This window comes from Schistocerca nitens, chromosome 2 (assembly GCF_023898315.1).
Source record: "Schistocerca nitens isolate TAMUIC-IGC-003100 chromosome 2, iqSchNite1.1, whole genome shotgun sequence".
Taxonomy (NCBI): Eukaryota; Metazoa; Arthropoda; class Insecta; order Orthoptera; family Acrididae; genus Schistocerca; species Schistocerca nitens.
In genome coordinates this window covers 1,058,770,101-1,058,777,741 of record NC_064615.1, presented here as the reverse complement: position 1 = coordinate 1,058,777,741, position 7,641 = coordinate 1,058,770,101, and positions in this window count along the sequence as shown.

The window sequence follows — 7,641 nt, the reverse complement described above, 5'->3', positions numbered from 1 at the left end:
CAAAACAACGACCTAACTAATAAGCATATACAAACAGTAATTTTGTGACAAAGTGCAAAAAAACTGAAATAAAAAACACGTTATTTGCAACACAGTTTACACATATGTCTTTCAAATGAGCTACACATGTCCGGTTGTTGCATGCAGTGCACCGCTACGAGTTGTTTTATTTCGTGCTCTTCTACGTATATAACACCTTCCACGTGATCCAGTTGCTTTTTCTGGCTGTTCCACAATTTCTTGAGTGCGTAACAGTAATTTAGCCCTCCTCCTAATTTCACAAGGAAGGCTTTCAATAAGGACACGTTGCTCTGTTTGAGGCTTTGTTAGTTCCCAGCAGATTTTTTCTATAAAATCAACCCTTTTTACAACATATATGAAGACATGCAATGGTATTTATACATGCACAAAGCAGTTATGGCTGCAATGTTCAAAATATTTCAAAACAGTGCCATAAGCCACCTTCTTGTGTTGCGTGACACATTGTTCTTGTGACATAGCTGATCTACAAGATCTACCCCCGGTTTTGACATGCTATAGAAATTAAAAATTTCAGGTTTTACTTTGTTCCCCTGTTGAACGATCTATAGCGTCATCGAGGTGCATGCTTGACAGCACCAACACTATCCTATTTTTCTTTCGACAGTATGAGACCAATGTACAATCCTGTTGAAATCCAAAGATACATGATTTTGCCTCCCTTTGTCTATTTGGTAGAAATTCTTTCGGCACTTGTTTCTTTCATACTGTTCCGACGTATGTCAGTTTCTTCGCCTGAAGTTTCTTGACTATAGACAAACTGGTAAATCATTTGTCACGACTAATATTGCTGCTTGTACCTTGTACTGGTTCGATCATTCGAAGAACAATATCTTCATCTAAATTACTGGCATTATATGGCCCCTGTGGTTGCTTACCGACGTGCGGTTCTAAATTCAAAGTGTAAGCTGTTTTTACATCAACGAAAGCAAACACTTTTAACCCATACTTTGCAGGTTTGTTAGAAATATATTGCCTTACTGGGCAATTTTCTCTAAATGCCAATAGCTGTTCGTCAACAGTAAGATATTACTAGGTGAAAAATATTTTTGCAATTGTGCGTGACTAGTTGAAGTACCTCTCTGATAGCAGCCAACTTGTCAACCTCTCTGCGAACACCTCCATCACGGATATTCTCAAACCTCAAACATCTCAACAGAAACCTTAAACGGTTTTCACTCATGCATAAATAACATAATTCAAGTCCGTTTCCACCGGCCGCTGTGGCCGAGCGGTTCTAGGCACTTCAGTCCGGAACCGGGCTGCTGCTGCGGTCGCAGGTTCGAATCCTGTCTCGGGCATGGATGTGTCTAATGTCCTTAGATTAGTTAGGTTTAAATAGTTCTAAGCCTAGGGGACTGATGACCTCAGATATTAAGTCCCATAGTGCTTAGAGCCATTTTTTCAAGTCCGTTTCCCTTTGAGTTATTACACAATTTCGATATACTCTTTCTAGAACATCTCGAAGATCCACACAGATATAATAAATCTATGAAAGCTCTGATGATGTCCATAGCGTCTGTTTCTTTAGTATCCCTTTCCCTGGAGAAGTTACCACGAACTTCATTGATGTATATATTAGTGCATGTTGCGATAATGCTTATTACGTTTTTATCCAAGAACAAATTCAGAATTTCTATTCCTGTGTTTTTTTTTATACGAGCTTGATTTTTTGGTCCAGGCAAATGCGTAATAATATTACAAGATCTACTTCTAACATTGGTAGGATATTTGTTTTTCCTCCATCTTTCCCTAAAAATTGTATCCTCTTGAGTTACTTCTTCCTTATATTCATCATTTTCTGACACTTCTTGTTCTGCTCCTGAATCATGACCGCTTTCATGAACACAATCTTCAGTCTCTGAGTCAGCGCTATCGCTGTGAGCATCTTCAATAGTCAGCTCATTGAACCATTCCAGCCATACATTAGGATCTCTACTAAAATCTGTCTGAGGTTTTCTTGCCTTTGACATTTCTTCCACAATCTAAAAATAAAGAGAGTACTAGGTGACATGGAAGGTAACTGCTATCAGTTTCAATACGCTTAAATTTACGCACTTGAAAGATCGATTGAATCTAGGAAAGCAGTAAAGTAATATAGACTTACTTTGTTTCAGATTGTGGCAGCAGAGCTCGCGCGGATGACCAGTGCCTTCCAGACTATAATAAACTATAATAATGTTTCATAAACAATGTATCTTTCGTAACAGAGAGCCAATAATGACTGGAACTAACAGCAGGAGAGTTAACAGAAAGGTACTGCAAATGACGCGAACTCAATCCAGCTGTCAGACAAAACTGAGCGGGAAAGTCATGGGGATGACGAGTGTCATCCGTGCGAGCAACGGACGGTAGAAAACGGGGCACCATTTTGCAGAGAAGTTTCCTGGAGTTTCCATACCAGCAAAGGGCAGTATACAGAATTTGGCGACAATGTGGCGTGCTACAGGGTCAGTTGAAAACGCAAAACGAATCCAGTCCCGTCCTTCCTGCACCTGCTGTGATCGTGAATATTCCAACACGAATGATGCAGTCCAAAGAGGTCGACACGTAAATTGTTGCAATAAATGAACATTTCGCATAGGTCTTATCAACGTGTTATAAACGATATAGGGATGAAGCACTACGAAATGACGTGTCCAAGAACACAAAGAGGAAGACAAGCCAAAAGTGTGAATTACTGTACATGGTTACGTGTAACAACTGAGAGTGGAATGGTGGATCCGTTGTTGTATTTCATGAGTGACGAATGTTGTTCCTCCCGACAGTAATTGTGAACTCCCAGGGCACGAGTTACTGGTCAACAAACAAACAATGGTCAACAACAATTCCCGCACAATTAATAAGGACCTCTGTACAGTGAAAATATCGGAGTGTGGTGGGCTGTGTCAGCAAGGCTGACTGCAGGTCTCATATTTTTTTAAACAACAGTAAACGCCGCTGCGTGTATGCGAATCTTTGAGGAATTTTACGCGCAGCTGTATTTCAGCAGGATGTGCGAACTGTCACACTTTCCCGCGAGGCAATCTCACGAATTCATGGAACATCCACAGAGAGAAAAGGATGCAAAAAAATGTTCAAATGTGTGTGAAATCTTATGGGACTTAACTGCTAAGGTCATCAGTACCTAAGTTTACACGCTACTTAACCTAAATTATACTAAGGACCAACACACACACTCATGCCCGAGGGAGGAGTCGAACCTCCGCCGGGACCAGCCGCAAAGTCCAGAAAAGGATGCAGATACGCAAATAGCCCTATAACCTTAGAATTTTGATAACTGATGGGGCAGAGTTGCGCAAAGTGTATATTAACATTTTAAGGCACGTGCAAAAGTGCGCTGAAGCATAAGGAGGACAGTCTCAGCACGAAATTTACCGGTAATTTAAGAGACAAGATCAGTTTTGTAAACACAGATCTTTGCATTATCTCATTATTACATGTTTATCTGCTTGCTGTTGCGTTTGAAGACATGCGCGGAAAAACGGGCTAACCCTCAAATGTAGTAGCTTAGAGATAAGTGTTGCCATCTGTTGCTGCATACGGGAACAATAAAAATTGACACTGGTCTCACCCCTATGTGATATTTAGGAATGACACCAATGAACATTTTGATAGTCCCCGTACCCAGCAAGAGATGGCAACATTTATCTCTAAATTCTTACATTTCAGGGTTAGCCCTTTTTTCCGCGCATGTCTTATTTACTCTTAGCGGACAACAATTCGCACGTAATTGGCGTGTAGTCTGTACCCGGGACCGGTAACGATATAAGGAAATATTGGGGTAACAGATTAGCTTATCTTGAACATGAGGCTTTACGGGACCATTCATCAGGAGAGTGGATAGTCGAAGGATTTCCATAGGAAAAACCACCAGGAAATTATTGTTAACGAGGTACATTATATGATCAAAAGTATTGGGGTAGCCTATATAGTGTGTAATTTACGACTAGATGACACGAAAGGCGGACTCATCGGAGTAAAAGGACGCGGGGGTATTGTGCTGACAGTAAAGAAACAGTAAGAGCAGAAAGCGTCGGTCAGGAGAACACTTGACTTCGAACGTGTACTAGTCGCTGGATGTCACTTGCGTAAAAAATTCATCAGAGGCATGTCAACCTTTCTAAAGCTGTCCAAGTCGACAGTTGGTAATGTGATGTTGAAATGCAACCGAGACGAGGCAGACATCATGTACCGAGGCCGTTGAGCAGTACGGAGGGTGATCGTGAAAATTGACATGAAATCATCGGAAGCTGCCATTCGTGAGTTCCTAAGTACTACAAGCAGACTGTCTAGTACAGTGAATGTGCATGTGAACGTCAAAGGAATGGGGTACAGTGATATTGCTGTACCTCAGGAGCTACAGTTCTCTGTAGTCGCTGCTAAGCGACGCTTGAGGTGATGTAAAGAGCGACGTGACTGGACGGTGACTGAGAGGAAGCGAGTGATTAAGAGTTATTATTCTCGCTCTATCCTGTGGAAATTTCACTGAAGAGATAGCGTTTGGAGAAAGGCTGGTGAACGTTACCTGACGCACGGAGGAAACAGTGTTACTATGTAGGGGTGTTTTTCGTGGTTACTGTCTGGTTTCATTATTGCGCTTATAAATACGCTAAATGAGAAAGGAAATCAATAAGCTTTGCAAGTTTGTGTACTGCATACAGTAGACAAATACACACATCACAAAACTTTTGCATCACCCTGGTTCCCAGAACTCCTGAAGATAGACATTGACTGTGGATATTGCATCACAGACAGAGTCGCTTTGACTGATCAGAGATGTCACTAAACCCGCCCAAAATTGTAAACAATCATGCATGAGCAGCGCCTATTAGACGGAGGGGTTCCGACAGCCGATAATTTCCAGCCATTCCACCAGTAAGGAGGTACACGGCTTGTGTTGACTGTAGTTCAATCATGCCTAGACCGTCAATACCGCTGTTCGATCGCGTCCGCATTGTTACTTTGTGCCAGCAAGGGCTCTCAACAATGGAAGTGTCCAGGCGTCTCGATGTGAATCAAAGCGATATTGTTCGGACCTGAAGGAGATTAAGAGAGAGAGGAACTGTCGGTGACACGCCTCGCTTAGGCCGCCCAAGGGCTACTACTGCAGTGAATGACCGCTACCTGCAGATTATGGCTCGGATGGACCCTGACAGCAACGCCACGATGTTGATTAATGCTATTCATGCAGCCACAGGACGTCGTGTTGCGTCTCAAACTGTGCCCAATAGACTGCATGATGTTCAACTTCACTCCCGGCGTCCACAGAGAGGTCCATCTTCGCAACCACGACACCATGCAGCACGGTACAGATGGGCTCAACAACATGCCGAATGGACCGCTCAGGATTGGCATCACGTTCTCTTCACCGATGAGTGTCGCACATGCCTTCAGCCAACCAATCGTCGAAGACGTGTTTGGAGGCAACCCGGTCAGGCTGAATGCCTCAGACACACTGTCCAGTGAGTGCAGCAAGGTGCTGGTTCCCTGATGTTTTGGGGTGACATTTTTTGGGGCTGACATACGCCGGCATGGTAAGTGCCGTAACGACTCTACGATACGTGAACGCCATCCTCCGACCGATAGTGCAACCATATCGGCACCATACTGGCGAGGCATTCGTCTTCATGGACATCTTGTGAATGACTTCCTTCAGGATAACGACATCGCATGTTCTCAATGCATGAACCATATGGAACATGCCTGGGATAGATTGAAAAGTTGTTTATGGACGACGTGACCCGCCAACAACTCTGAGGGATCTATGCCGAATCGCCGTTGAGGAGTGGGACCAACAGTACCTTGATGAAATGTGGATAGTATGCAACGACGAATACATGCATGGATCAATGCAAGAGGACTTGCTACTGGGTATTAGAGGTACCGGTGTGTACAGCAATCTGGACCACCATCTCTGAAGGTCTCCCTGTATGGTGGTACAACATAAAATGTGTGGTTTCATTCTGCAATAAGAAGGGCGGAAATGGTGCTTATGCTGATCTCTATTCCAATTTTCAGTACAGGTTCCGAAACTTTCGGAACCGAGGTGATGCAAAACGTTTTCTGGTGTGTGTAGTTTGAAGAAATGAGAATGTATCATCATAACAATGCATCCTGTCGAAAATTAGCATGTGTTAGGCAATTGCTTGTGGACAATAAAATTTCTAAAATGGACCTACCTACCCACGTTCCCGACCTGAACCCACTGGAACATTGTGGGATGAGTTAGATGTCGACTTCGCTTCAGCCACGAACATCATTATCTTCTCTGATTTCGGATATTGAGAAAGAGTGGCTTGCAGTTCCGTACGAGAGATTCAGGCAACCCGCCGGATGTATCCCCATAGAAGACAAGCCGTAGTAAAGGAGAAGGGTTGACACATTCCTTATTAATATCCTATTCCTCGATTTCATTGTATTTAACGTTAGAATGCATTTTGATCCACACGAATATTAGCTTCTTTCTGATATTTACCTTTTTTTCTAGCTTTCATGATGTCCATTGCCTGTGGATTAATTTTGTTGAGAAATCTGGTATCTGCATTTCCAGCAGTATGTTTCTAAAGTCCGTTAAAATCAAGATATTCCTTACTGTCAGGTACTGCTAGTAAATTAAAGTTGCATTGGTACTGGTGGCTTCAGTGGAAAACTGAAAATCCCACAAGGAAGCGAAATCATTTCCTTGTAACCTGTATTTGGAGATAGAAACGCCGTTGCCTGAGGTTCCTGAGCCGTCAGTATAAGCTTAGAAACTCTCCGGAGATTGCCAGCAATGAAGGTTTTTGCTACACTACTCGACATTAAAATTGCTTCACCACGAACATGACGCGCTACAGACGCGAAATTTAACCGACAGGAAGAAGATGCTGTGATATGCAAATGATTAGCTTTTCACATCATTCACACAGGGTTGGCGCCGGTGGCGACACCTACAACGTGCTGACATGAGGAAAGTTTCCAACCGATTTCTCATACACAAGCAGCAGTTGACCGGCGTTGCCTGGTGAAACGTTGTTGTGATGCCTCGTGTAAGGAGGAGAAATGCGTACCATCACGTTTCCGACGTTGATAATGGTCGGATTGTAGCCTATCACGATTGCGGTTTATCGTATCGCGACATTGCTGCTCGCGTTGGTCGAGATCCAATGACTGTTAGCAGAATGTGGAATCGGTGGGTTCAGGAGGGTAATACGGAACGCCGTGCTGAATCCCAACGGCCTCGTATCACTAGCAGTCGAGACGACAGGCATCTTATCCGCGTGGCTGTAATGGATCGTGCAGCCACGTCTCGATCTCTGAGTCAACAGATGGGGACGTTTGCAAGACAACAACCATCTGCGCGAACAGTTCGACGACGTTTGCAGCAGCATGGACTATCAGCTCGGAGACCATGGCTGCGGTTACCGTTGACGCTGCATCACAGACAGGATCGCCTGCGATGGTGTACTCAACGACGGACCTAGGTGCACGAAAGGCAAATCGTCATTTATTCGGATGAATCCAGGTTATGTTTAAAGCATCATGATGGTCGCATCCGTGTTTGGCGACATCGTGGTGAACGCACATTGGAAGCGTGTATTCGTCATCTCCATACTGGCG